Source organism: Mizuhopecten yessoensis, unplaced genomic scaffold (assembly GCF_002113885.1).
Source record: "Mizuhopecten yessoensis strain PY_sf001 unplaced genomic scaffold, ASM211388v2 scaffold716327, whole genome shotgun sequence".
In the NCBI taxonomy this organism is placed as follows: Eukaryota; Metazoa; Mollusca; class Bivalvia; order Pectinida; family Pectinidae; genus Mizuhopecten; species Mizuhopecten yessoensis.
The window spans coordinates 689836-705098 of NW_018480061.1; positions in this window are offsets into that span (position 1 = coordinate 689836).

Genomic DNA, 15263 nt, shown 5'->3' on the forward strand with positions numbered 1-15263 from the left:
CAAAAATGCTATCTTATATCATATAGCAGCTAAAACTCTCAAAAACATGAAAAATAGCAAAAGTCCAGGTTCAGACGGCTTAACAGTAGAATTTTTTTTTTAAATTGAAATGTATTGGTTATTTTATATTAAGGTCATTGGAGTGTATTGATAAACGGAAACAGGAAGTACATCCCTAGTTGAAAATCCAATGTAGGGAGACAGTATCACAATTTCCGCAAATTCTAATGTTTAATAAACTGATGAATATTGTATGTTTATTATTGACAGAACAGTGTGTTCTCTCAGTATTGAAGTATTTCAAAGCAATCCAGGCATTCATTCAATTTTTTTTTATCAATGAGTCACATGTGTCCATTTTTCTGTACTTCAGGAAACCGTCTATATAAATTCACTCCTTTTTCCATAAATATCCATTTAAAATCCTTAAAATTCTGACAACCTATATTTTTTTTGGTGACAGAAAATGTTCTTTACTTTAAAGCAGTATAACTACAAAATTTGAATAAATTCTACTGAGAAATGGTGACACAATCCTATTACCTTAAGATCAATTAATTAGGGATACTCAATCAATGAACTCTCTATTACACAGAAACATGGCATTATTATATGTTTACCAAAAGGGGACAAACCTAAACAATTTCTAAAAAATTTGCGACCAATTACACTACTAAATACTGTATACAAAATTGCAGCTGGTGCAATAGCAGGTATAATTATAACGGTTTAGACAAGTTAATAAACATTCATCAAACTGGATTTATTAGTGGGAGAAAATGATATTATGCAGTATGTAGAAGAATCTGATCTTCCAGACTTATTATTGATAATAGACTTTGAATATGTTTCATGGAATTATATTTGTGACGTTTAACAATTTATTCAAATCACCCTGCGTACGTGGTCCGTCGTCCGTCCTTAAACAATTCTTGTTATCGGTATTTCTCAAGAAGTACCAGAGGGATCTTTCTCAAATGTTATATGTGGGTTCACCTTGGTCCTAAGCTGTGCAGGGCAACTTTTAAGACTGATCGGATAAACAACATGGCCGACATGCAGCCATCTTTGATTTTGATAGTGAAAGTTTGTTATCGCTATTTCTCGGGAAGTATTAGAGGGATCTTTCTCAAATTTGATATGTAGGTTTCCCTTGTTCCCTTGTTGTTGCAGCAGTGCCTGAAATGGACGGTCTCCTGCTCGCCAAAAGTTGTCAAGTGAGGTAGTCACTGGCCCAACAAAAATAGTTTGGGCGACTGTCGAAAAATTAATGAATTAAAGAAATTATTGTCCCTTCCACATTAACTGGGGGACAGTACAATTTTCAGATGTCATTATTTCCATTTGAATCGAACTGTCTGTGATTTAGAAAAAAAAATATCAGATTTTCTATATAAATACTGCCAGGGTGTCTTCTTTGAGGTGCAAGTTTTGTGTATTTCTTTTTTGGGAAGACCTGAATGGAGTGAATCATGTCAGGTTATAACTAGGGTTGAAGAATTAAAAATATAATGTTTTATTCTGTTTTACATATTACAAACATTGTCATGTTATATGTAATTTAAATGTGCTGAAGCATTGTGTTAAATGCTGTGGAAATATTTCTTCCCAAAATTTTTTTGGGCCACCAATATGTTATTTGGGCCAGTGCTTCAAATTTTTTACTATCCCCAAAAACAAATTGGGGGGCCAGCCAATGTAGGTTTCCCACTATCCTTTAATGTTCATGTTTACATTTGAAATTGATCAGTTAAACAGAATGGCCTACCGACAGCCATCTATGATTTTTGAAATTGAAGGTTTGTTAGTTCTATTTCTCGGGAATAACTTGAGGAATCTTTCTCAAATTTGATGTGTAGGTTCCTCTTGATCCCTTGTTGTGCATGTTATATTTTGAGACTGATCATAAAAACAAAATAACTAAAAGTAAATATGTGAAATGACAAACTCACCTTGAAGGTTGGCTTTCATACACATCAGTATTTAGTTTTGATCAAAAAGTTACCTCAAGATGCATTTACTGTTAACATAACTCGATCAAACAGATTAGAGGAAAGAAGAGAAAAGATCGAACTGACAAAGAACTAATGAAGATGGTACAAAGGTGGGCGCCAATATCCCTCTGGGATCTCTTGTGTATAAATGGTGGGTCTGGCCCCACTGGGGACTGAGGGGCGGAGCCCAATAGGTGAAATATAGCAAATTCTTTAATATCCTTCTTCTTCTGTAGGAATGAAAGGATAAGTTCCATATTTTGTCTGAGGCATTCTTGGGTGAAGGGGAACCAATTTTGTATAAAACGTGGGTCTGTTCCCCCAAGGGCCTGAGGGGCAGGGTCCAATAGGGAAAACATAGCAAATTATTCTTTAAAATCCTTCTTCTTCTGTAGAAATGAAAAAAATTGGTCTATATTTGATATGGAGCATCCTTGGGTAAAGGGGAACCAATATTGTGTAAACGGTGGGTCTGGCCCTCCTAGGGACTGAGGGGCGGGGCCAGATAGGGGAAATATAGCAAATTCTTTAATATCCTTCTTCTGTAGGAATGAAAGGATGAGTTCCATATTTGGTCTGAAGCATCCTTAGGTAAAAAGGAACCAATTTTGTATAAGCCGTTGGTCTGGCCCCCAAGGGGCGGGCCCAATAAGGGAAACATAGCAAATTATTCTTTAAAATCCTTCTTCTTCTGTAGGAATAAAAGGATTTGGTCCATATTTGGTGTGGGGCATTCTCGGGTAAAGGATAACCTCAAACTCACCTTGAAGGTTGGCTTTCATACACATCAGTATTTAGTTTAGATCAAAAAGTTACCTCAAGATGCATTTACTGTTAACATAACTCGATCAAACAGATTAGAGGAAAGAAGAGAAAAGATCGAACTGACAAAGAACTAATGAAGATGGTACAAAGGTGGGCGCCAATATCCCTCTGGGATCTCTTGTGTATAAATGGTGGGTCTGGCCCCACTGGGGACTGAGGGGCGGAGCCCAATAGGTGAAATATAGCAAATTCTTTAATATCCTTCTTCTTCTGTAGGAATGAAAGGATAAGTTCCATATTTTGTCTGAGGCATTCTTGGGTGAAGGGGAACCAATTTTGTATAAAACGTGGGTCTGTTCCCCCAAGGGCCTGAGGGGCAGGGTCCAATAGGGAAAACATAGCAAATTATTCTTTAAAATCCTTCTTCTTCTGTAGAAATGAAAAAAATTGGTCTATATTTGATATGGAGCATCCTTGGGTAAAGGGGAACCAATATTGTGTAAACGGTGGGTCTGGCCCTCCTAGGGACTGAGGGGCGGGGCCAGATAGGGGAAATATAGCAAATTCTTTAATATCCTTCTTCTTCTGTAGGAATGAAAGGATGAGTTCCATATTTGGTCTGAAGCATCCTTAGGTAAAAAGGAACCAATTTTGTATAAGCCGTTGGTCTGGCCCCCAAGGGGCGGGCCCAATAAGGGAAACATAGCAAATTATTCTTTAAAATCCTTCTTCTTCTGTAGGAATAAAAGGATTTGGTCCATATTTGGTGTGGGGCATTCTCGGGTAAAGGATAACCAATTTTGTATAAATGGTTGGTGTGGCCCCCTGGGACCTGAGAAGCGGGGCCCCAATAGGGGAAATAGAGGTAAAACCTTTAAAATTCTTCTTCTACCGTAGGGATTAAGGGATTTTATCCTAATTTAGTCTGGAGCATCCTTTGGCCAAGGGGACTAAATTTTGTATAAATGGTGGGTCTGGCCCCCCTGGGGGCTGAGAGGCGTGGCCCAATAGGGGAAATAATTCAAATTCTTTAAAATCCTTGTTCTTCTGTAGGAATGAAAGGATTTGTTCCATATTTGGTCTGAAGCATCTTTGGGTAAAGGAAACCAATTTTGTATAAACCGTGGGTCTGCCCCTCCAGGAGCATGAGGGGCGGGGCCCAATAGGGGAAATATAGCAAATTCTTTAATATCCTTCTTCTTCTGTAAGAATGAAAGGATTAGTTCCATATTTGGTCTGAAGCATCCTTGGATAAAGGGGTCTCAATTTTGTATAAATGGTGGGTATGACACCCTAGGGGCATAGGGGTGGGGCTCTGTTTGAAGTTATATTTCAAGTACTGGACGGGTCTTTCTGAAATTTCATATGTACTTACAGTATCTACCAAGGAGTGCTATATCTTTACTTCATACCAATTATTTTAGACCCTTTGGGCCTCTTGTCTTTTGAATGACTTCTGAAGAAGAACTGGAGGTTCTAGAGTCACGACGTTTGACCAGTAGGTAGATGGGATGGAGTGCTATAAAATTTCCTCATTAAAACGACCTTGACCTACTTTGAAGGTCACAGGGGTCAAATATGTTAAAAATTTCAAACAATAATATCCTAAGAACCATTTGAACTAGAGTCAGCGGTGAGCTCTGGGATCTCTTGTTTAATTTCTGACCAAGCATAAAAAATGGATAAAAACTTTTCACACTAATTCTAGCTCCACAATTAATACGGGGGGTAACCTATCCCCCTCCTTCAAATTAAAAAGAGGATTCCGTCAGGGCGATCCGATCGCCTCATATATATTTATCTTATTTGCAGAAATGTTAGCCCTTAAAATCAGAAATAACATTTAGGGAATATCATGAGATAAGGAACCCATAATTTTATCACAGTATGCCGATGATACCTCAATGATTCTAGATGGTTCAGAAAGGTCGTTGATGAACTAACATTATTCGCAAACCTATCTGGATTGAAAATATATGTGTCAAAAACACAAGTAATATGGATAGGCAATACAAAATATAGTAAGGAAACTGTTTACCCCAATGGAAACTACAATGGGGACATACCAAATTCACTGTGCTAGGGATATATTTCGATGTTGATTTATACAAAATTACCAAGTTAAACTATGAAAACAAATGAGTCAAACTAAACAAAACTGCTTAAAATATGGAATAGAAGACTCCGAAGTCCAATTTGAAGACTGACAGTAATTAAAACTTTAATAATATCTCAACTTAATCATATTTATTATATGCATTAACATTTTTCGCAATCACATTGGTCGGATCCTATACACGTGACCAGTCCTCAAAAACTCATGTAGACTGGTAATCCGGTGAATATCGATTTCTTAATATAGCCTCATAGAAATTCCCCGGAAACTGTCGTAGCGCATGCGCAGTTAGACCGGAACGTGATCTGTCAGACGACAATATAAGATGGCTGCTGGCGAACGTTTCTCCTCCGTTACATCAGAAAATTACCAAAACTATTCGAGGATAAAAATGCTGTTCACATAAAAAGGCCATTGAATACGCAGTGCATGTCCTCCATGCTTATCCTAGGAAAAGAACCTAGACGATACCTTCGAAAGCTACAATGCTGAACTATTGAATTCAAACCTGGCTAAATTTTACACGGAGGCGCGAAAATCAGAACCTTGATTTTTTTATTTATTTTTTATTGATGAAGCATATAATAAAAAGTTATGGGCTTTTGTACTGGTAAATATGATGTGATATGAACCTGAAAGAGTGATATTGACCGAGGCGAGCCATATTTGTATAATATATTTCAATCCTAAATCCTGACGAAAACTTTATTCAAAATCTTAACACAGAACTATACACCTTTTTGTGGAATACAAAAGTTGACAAAATAAAAAGGGATGTTGTAATTAAAGAATATTTAAATGGCGGACTAAAAGTGATTCATACTGACTCCTTTATCTGTACATGGATTCGCAGATTTAACAATGGAAGTGGCAGATGGACAAATATATTGTATACTTAACAAGATAAGGATAAGTTAGCTAATTGTATGACTGAATACATTGAACAGGGTATAAAGAACACTAATAACTTGTTTTGGAAAGATGTTTTAAAAGCGTGGCTAAAGATCATACAGGCAAATAAAACAAACAGCTATGAATCCTGTCTTAAAACTCCGATTTGGTTTAGTAATGAAATAAAAATAGCACGCAAAACTATCTTTTACAAAGAATAGGTTCTAAAAGGAGTCAGAATTGTCAATGATGTGACTGGATATAACGGAAAATGTATCTCATATGAAGAATTTCAACGTAGATATAATATACGATGTAATTTTCTAAAATACCAGGGCATAGTATCTGTAATTGCAAAGGACCTACATCAATTTCAACAATTTAAAACACATATACCAGTACCGTACCCATATATCCCATTGAACTTAATAATTATCCTTAAAAGTAATAAGGGAGCTAAACACATGTACAATATACTTTGTAAAAACAATGTTATACCAACTGGCAAACAAAAATGGGAAAACTATAACATCAGTGATGAGTCATGGAAACAGATCTACAAACTTCCTATCCGGATAACTAAAAACTATAATCTACAATGGTTTCAGTACAGGATCAATCACCACATTCTAACTACCAACTCTCTTGTATTCAAAATGGGATTAATTGAAAATTCATTTTGCTCATTCTGTAAAACACATCGGGACTATTGAGCACGTTCTATGGGACTGCCAAGAAGTTAAAAGATTGTTTCAAAATTTTGAGAGGTCTACCCAAATTTTTCATATCAACTACACATTCAATAAAAAACGATTTATTTTTGGTATAATTTGTGCAAACGAACCAGATGCTGAAGTGGAAAATTCAATAAACTTGGTAATTAAATATTATATCTATAAAACAAAATGTTTTAAAAATACATTATCTTTATTAGCACTTTTCAATGACATTACGGAAACATACAAAGTACAAAAACACATTTCAAACAGTAAATATGAGTCGGAAAGGTTTCTAGGATATTGGAGAAAATGGTCCCCACTGATGGAGACACCCTGACAATATGCCATAGTATATGCACAATAACAGTGAACTTTTTATTCATAATTACGCCTTGTACAACCTAAAATATCCACAGAGACCATTTCATTGATATAATTGGTATACAATGACCTACTTAACAGTATTCCTTCTTAATAACACAACCGGAGAATAGACAAGTTTTGCACATGATTTATACTTATTTATGTTAGTGTTGTCTCATGTTTTCAAATGTATGTTTGTATGCAAATTTGTTTTAGTATTTATGTTAAATGTTTTGTGTCTATGAATGTTTATATATGTGTGAGTATGTTTGTATAAGTATATGTTATTGAATGTATGTGGTGTGTGTATCAATGTACGTAAGTGTTCGTCCTTCAATTTAGGGTCAAATGTTTTAACATCTCCATCCAATTTATGAAATATGATGGAAGAAAGAAAGTGAAAGAAAGACGAATGCTGAATGAAAGCCCTCCTATGAGAGGACAACACATTGTAAAGGGGGACGATCCCAGGGCTCCTCAACCCTGGCATCCTCCGTAAACACTTGCTGAGGAAGTAAAATATTTGAACCAAAAAAAAAAAAAAAAAGTCACCGTCTATGTCACAAGGCATACAACAATATCGCGTATCCACTGAACAATGCAAATAAAATCTAATTAGAAAAACGGTGTCACTTTTTCCGGTTATGTGAAATACTCTCATAACATCGTTCTATGACTATGAAGTAAAAGAAAATCTTCAAATGGATCGAACATACCTGTTGGTTTCCCCAAAACAACAGTCACTTGGTTTAGGTGAGAGCTGGTCACAGGTCAGAAAACAGGTCCGTATACCGCACTTTGGTTTGATGTTACTGGGTATATCTTACACGGTGTAAAGCCTAACTTTGATCAATATGTGCTAGCCTTCGTTTGCCCTTGGTCAAACAAACGAACCAGCAAATGGCAGTGATTATATCCTTATATGGCGCGCGCGGGTGTGAGCCAGACGCTCTTCCATAAATCTTAACGATTTCGTTTCTGTCGATTTGCAATGGAGCTTTAAGGTTTCCTGAAGTACAGAAAAAATGGACACATGTGACTCATTGATAAAAATCAACCGATTTAATGCCTGGAATTGCTTTGAAATATTTTAGTATTGAGAGAACACACTGTTCATCAGTTTTATACTAAACTTTAGGATATGCGGAAATTGTGTTAATGTTTCCCTACACTGGATTTTCAACTAGGGATGTACTCCCTATTTCCGTTTATCAATACACTCCTATGACCTTAACAAACAACAGAAATAATAATGGGTATTTAACTATCGAAGTAGCAAAGTTTCAAATAACCAAATTGCAAAAAGAAAGTTTTAATATAAGAACGTAACACACTCACATGTGGCTGTACCTCCAGAACCTCTAAAGTGTGGTAATATATACAGTATAACAGAGATGAATTGCACTGCATCATACAGCTGCTTCGTCCTTCTGGGACTCATCAGTGATGCTTGGGGACAAAACGTTAGGAATGAAAATTGTCTAAACTACTGTTGAACAGCATAATACTTGACAAACCAGTAATTACTCCAATTTTTCCACATTTTATAGAAGTTAGTGTAAGAGCTTTTGAATATAGAGTATAAGGACGCCGGGCTCGTGACCGAAGAGTTGCGGGTTCGAGTCACGTCACGACACTGTGTTGTATCTTTGAGCAAGATACTTTACTTCGCTTGTTCCAGTATACTCAGCTGTGAATGCGTACGCGGTTGGGCAGTGCTAGAATTGTTGAATGCTAGCTATTAGTGCCGAAATGGCAGCGCCGGCTTTTGATTTAAACATATTTTTATTTGCATAAGGGATTGGGCACAAGTTGTCCAACTTATGTAAAGCCCTTTCCCAATAACATAATGAAATATATATATACAATATATATATACACGATGGCAAGATATTTAATGTGAGATCGTGGTAGTGATCTTCTCCGACACTGTGAGATCGTGGTAGTGATCTTCTCCGACACAGACGACACTAGCAACACTGTCCACTATTCACAACACTCTAATTTCTAATGTTCATCACTTCCCGTGCCACTGTTGCCTTCTCCTTGTTCATTCGATTCCTTCTGGTATTTTCGTTTCACTGGTGCCGTTTGTATCGGGGAAGACCAGAAACACGACATTTAAGATAAAAATGATTGTCGACTATTAGATAAACCAACGTAATACCAAGATCGTACAATTTCTGTAAAAGAAAAAGGGGGAGGGGGTATGTGTGTGTGCGGGTGTGAGTGTGTGTGTGTGTGTGTGTGGTATATTTATCAAAATCTATGTGAATCTAGAATATATTGCCGAGTATGTTGGAATATCATTTCATTTTCATGTTGGCTTAATTCCAAACTACCAACAAGTATCAGCTGCAGGTCCAGAGGAATGAAATAGTTTAGTTCACGATAAAATTTAATTCTTTGTTCTTCATAATTGTTACAATAACAAAAAAAATGGTATGTTTCTTCAACAGGATGACCACATTGACAGTGTCGGAAATTTATCAGATTTGCATGGAATAGATCGTTATTTAAGGTACTAGCTCTGTTTCTTAATCTGGTATGTAAAATATTAAGTTTTCTATCGACCATCATACAGCTGGCGTATGCTCGGGTTAAGACAGATGTTGGCTGGTTGCGAATGCCCTATAAAAACGTATTAAATTTTGTGAATCGCTCTGAGACGGCCTACGAACTAGGTTGGGATAGAACCTCGAATTATTTATTTAATTATTATGAAGTATCACAATTCTGTGTTAGTTTGCAAGTCCTTGAATAGTATAGCACCTATTAATAAAGAAGCATATATACATACAACTGGCGATTCATGACAGACAATAAACCACAGTCTGGAGTCGTGATATGACTTTTTCAAAATGAAACCCCAAAAACTTAAATAAATAAATGTCCTCTTGTTTACATCTTTGTAATATAAGCTATATCAAGCCTGAAGAAAATCATGAAAAACATAAATTATGGAAGCCAATATGTTTTGTACGCAAGCCGCTTAACGCTCAACAATTTAGGAGTGGGACGACTGGTTCGCTCCTTGTCAGTATAATGTGACCGGGTGTCCTGATCGGTGATTTCGGCAGTATGTTTCAGTGGGGCAGCACTATAACGTAGGCATCAGTTCCGCACTATCACGTGATAAACGCGACCATATCGCAGCCTCCCAAAACACACACACATACACTACACGCACGCGTCTTGCACATAGGGGAGGCCGTCCTAAAATGACTAAACCAAACCAAATTGCCCTTTAAAATCGATCAGAATGGAGAACTACTACTAGTGTCTAGATTTAGTAGACTTGCTCAAGTCTGAGATTTTATGGCGAAATGGCTAATCAAAAGCCATATACCAATCGTACGCCGTATATCGCAAGCACGTTTGATGTTTAGACAAATCTGTTCCAAAATCAATAGAAAGTTTCTAACATAATCAGAGACACAGTCGAAAGGAGCGGAGACACAGTCGAAAGGAGCGGAGACACAGACGAAAGGGGCGGAGACACAGTCGAAAGGAGGGAAACAAAGTCGAAAGGGGCTGAGACACTGTCGAAAGGGGCGGAGACACAGTCGAAAGGAGCGGAGACACAGTCGAAATGAGCGGAGACACAGTCGAAAGGAGCGGAGACACAGTAGAAAGGGGCGGAGACACAGTCGAAAGGAGCGGAGACACAGTCGAAAGGGGCGGAGACACAGTCGAAAGGAGGGAGACAAAGTCGAAAGGGGCTGAGACACTGTCGAAAGGGGCGGAGACACAGTCGGAAGGGGCGGAGACACAGGCGAAAGGGGCGGAGAAACAGTCGAAAGGGGCGAAGACACAGTCGAAAGTAGCGGAGACACAGTCCAAATGAGCGGAGACACAGTGGAAAGGTGCGGAGACACAGTCGGAAGGGGCGGAGACACGGTCGAAAGGGGCTGAGACACTGCCGAAAGGGGCGGAGACCCAGTCGAAAGGAGCGAAGACACAGTCGAAAGGTGCGGAGACACAGTCGCAAGGGGCGGAGACACTGTCGAAATGAGCGGAGACACAGGGGAAAGGGGCGGAGACCCAGTCGAAAGGAGCGAAGACACAGTCGAAAGGAGGGGGACAAAGTCGAAAGGAGCGGAGACTCAGTCGAAAGGAGCGGAGACTCAGTCGAAAGGAGCGGAGGCACAGTCGAAAGGGGCAGAGACACAGTCGAAAGTAGCGGAGACACAGTCCAAATGAGCGGAGACACAGGCGAAATGAGCGGAGACACAGGCGAAATGAGCGGAGACACAGGGGAAAGGGGCGGAGACCCAGTCGAAAGGAGCGGAGACTCAGTCGAAAGGAGCGAAGACACAGTCGAAAGTAGCGGAGACACAGTCCAAAGGAGCGGAGACAGGCGAAAGGGGCGTAGACACAGACGAAAGGGGCGGAGATACAGTCGAAAGGAGCGAAGACACAGTCGAAAGGAGCAGAGACACAGTCGAAAGTAACGGAGACACAGTCGAGAGGGGCGGAGACACAGGCGAAATGAGCGGAGACACAGTCGAAAGGGGCGGAGACACAGTCGAAAGGAGCGGAGACACGAGTTTTTGCGGAAGTTGAATGAGTATAAATCGGTCAAGATTCACTGTATGTCGCTACAGTTGAATGATTAATTGACAGTAATACAGGCTTAAGATTATTGAAGTGTACCCTGAACGACAATAGAAATGAATATATTATTATTCTATATGATCCAAACACAAAAATTCCGAAAACCGCATTAAAATCGGTCATCCCGATACCGAGATATCAACGTGTAAAATGTAGGATTTTCACCTGTCCTTCTACTGATGTGGCCCCTATCGGCTGTGACGTCACAAGTTAAACGCTTGCAGCCATCACCAAACAGCGTCAGATAGCGATTTTAGTTTTTTAGTTTTTAGGAATCGGATTATGCTGAAGACATATAAAATTTGCCAGAATTTCCAGACAGTGAGTTTAATTGAAACCAAACTGACGACTCTGAATACGGTAACATAGACTGGTAGCATTGCGTCCTGATTCTAAGCGCTGATGAGAATTATTTTTTCTCAAATGAACGAGTTTGTGGGAAATTAAACAGAAATAGTCTCAATCTTGTCGATCAAAGATATTTTAGCTGGAGTGTCAGTTTGCAATAAGTTTCTTTACACAGAGACGTATATACTTTATATGTCTCTGCTCTACAGTAGAAACCTATCCAATCATGTCGTCATTGAACAGCACAACATCGTGACCAGTTTCTGTGCCTGAATTTTATCTTGCTCAGTTAAATATACTGTGGTACATCTACAGTTCAAAAATACGGAAATATATCAGTGAAAAATGTTCACAAAATAACTTCAGCGTTGGTGTCTCCTGTTATTAAATGCCAATATTATTAGTAAGGACAAATCGACGACACTGTGTCTTCCTTATGTTAGGTCGACAATTCAAATAAACAGCAAAATACCTACAGTTACAGATTGAATTGTATACAATACAGTACCTATGTATGTGATGCTAAGTAAGATCACGGACTTATATAATCTAGTTTCGTGATTACATTTATCTCAAAAATATAATTGAATTATGAGATTCAAACATTTTTGTTTCTCCCCATACATGTAGCATACACAACGTCAAGTTATAATTTAACATCTTGGTTAAATAATGAAAATCATCTCGATCCACTCCCTTAGCATACGTAGGTGTGAAATTTGTGTAAAGGTAAATAACACTAAACGCATGTGTCTAGTACTGACAGCAGGAGGCCCAAGACATACCTTTATACCTATGTACAGGTATGACATCAAAGGGATATCAGCAGGTGGGCAAGGGGGTACCTGAAGTTAGTATGTAGATTGCATTTGGTGTAGATGACAATTTAACAACAATGTCCTCAAGCGAGATAACGGGGCAATGTATAAGCAGAGACGTACATATTATGTCTCTGGTATAAGGATCAATTTCAAGAAAAATATTAATAAATTAAATGCGTAAGTACTGTCACAGAGTCACATTATATGCAAACCACAATCAGTCGACAGATGAAAGTCAGAAACGAGGCAAATAATGCTGGACCATGCTATGCACATTATATATCTGATCCAGACGTTCGTTGATAAATTACTCATCTTTGTGGGACTTGAACGGACAGGTTCTCCCCTGCAATGTTCTTAGAAGTGGCGTGTATATTTATCATGTGCTAAACTCCTTGGATTGCATACAGAATAAAAACGTTTCAAGTTTTATGACTGGGAGTATAAATTATTGTACCGGTGCATTTTTTTGTCAATTCCAATCGTATATCTACATATTGCAAAGAAAGGGGTGCGGTGCGCCTACGTTAATTTAACAACTCAATTTTTAATCAATTGTTTTGTGTTGTATATAGGTGTTTATCAAATTTTCTAAAGATCAATTTAATAATAAAGAGTATATTATTTACAGTCACTAGATTAACCAATTATGTAAAAAAAAAACATATTCATATAGTTTTTCACCGTTTGCCTCCTCAGGAGGAACTAATCACTTCATTAAATTGTAAAAGAAAAATCATTTATATGTATGTAGTCTTTAAATATTATCTACACAAGTAAGTGACGACGGAATATATCATATAAGTAGCTAAAAAGCTCACATAACGAACGCACGGGATATCCCTATAGGGATATTAATAATAATAAATAATAATAAATAATAATAATAATAATGATAATAATAAAATAATAATAAAATTATTTTATTCAAGTGTCACATATTGATCTACATATAAAACAGATAAAATGTACATAAAATTAGATCAATAACCAGCCAAAGTTAATCGACTTATGAGACACTGAAAAGGCAGAGAATATACATTATAAACAGTTGTGGGTTTTTTTATTGAAAAGGCAATATTATATAAACCTTGGAATAAGTTTCATCAGATTTTGTCAGCTTATTATATCATATAGTTTTAAGATATTTCAATATACATTGTTGTCAAAGTAAATTATCACTTATGAGACTCCAAAACGCAATAAATTACAAAAGAACAAGTGTCATCGCATTTTGAGAGAACAATACTTATAACAACTATCCATAAGTTATTCTAGCACATTGATGTCCAAGTTAATTTAGACTTCTGCAACTCCAAACGACAATGATTTATCTTAAAATAATATAAATATCACCAAATTTAAAAAGACCAATATTTGTGTCAGCTTACTATATTGCTTATCATAAGATATTATAACACTGTTACACATTGGTGTCAAAGTAAAAGATATTGTAACTGTTACATATTGGTGTCAAAGTAAATTTGACTTTAGAGACTCCAACAAGGCAATAATATACATTAAATATATAAGAGCCACCACATTGAAAGAGGCCAATTATATAGATATAAATATTTGGTAGCTAATTATAAGGTATTTCATTACCTATTCCTGTACTACCAACTTTAGCGAGAAACCCGCTTTGGTACTTTATCGGATGATATATCGATTCATTATGTACTGGTAAAATGTCACATATCTTATGCTCATTACTTAGATTACTGCATGTATAGTTTTCTACGCTTGAACGCGTTAAAAATAAATTGACCTATATTTGGCTGGAGTACACCATTTTTTATTATGTTAAGGAACTGTGTGTCACTGTCCTGCATTAAGAACCCCTCTTTAACACCACAGGCTTGATTTCGCAAATTATATCTTAAATCACTGTACAGTTTGCACTCAATTACGAAATGTTTTTCGTCTTCGACTTTCCTCATGTCACAATGAGTACACAGTCTATCATGAAGTTGAATGGGCGGCCTGGCATATCTTCCAGTCTATATTCCTATAGGGCTGTTTTGACAGGGTTGAACTTGTGACGTCACAGATGTGGGCTACCTATATCGAGGCGATCGCCGCTGAGCCAAAGGTGTGTTTTTTCAGATAAATCACAATATCTCTGAAACGAGTCAACTACGACGTTCGCACTTTCTTAGCCATTTATTTTATAATATGAAGCATTTTCATAGCTTGATATAGCAAAACGTTCAGGGTACACTTTAAGTGGCTGTTGAATATACATTTCTTACAAACACACCACCTAGCTAATGATTCAATACACAAAAGGTCTACATACAATCAATTACCGTATGTGTATATTACCGGCTCTGTTGTATAGACGGAAACAGGGCTGGTCACACACGACTGTGTCCCTACGTGGTGTAATGACTGTATTACAATCTAAAACTAGACCTTTAACAATAGAACTAATAGAACTCCTATGGACAGGGTACTATTAAATATATTGTAAACTGTATATCACATATGAAATTTAACTATACTGCTCTTCGTTCGAAAAGGAAACATTACATTTAAATAATTCTCTTACTATATGAATATATACTAAATCAGAATGTTTTAGATTAAGGATATATATGTAGACAAGGTACCCGTTATAGCCCCTGTT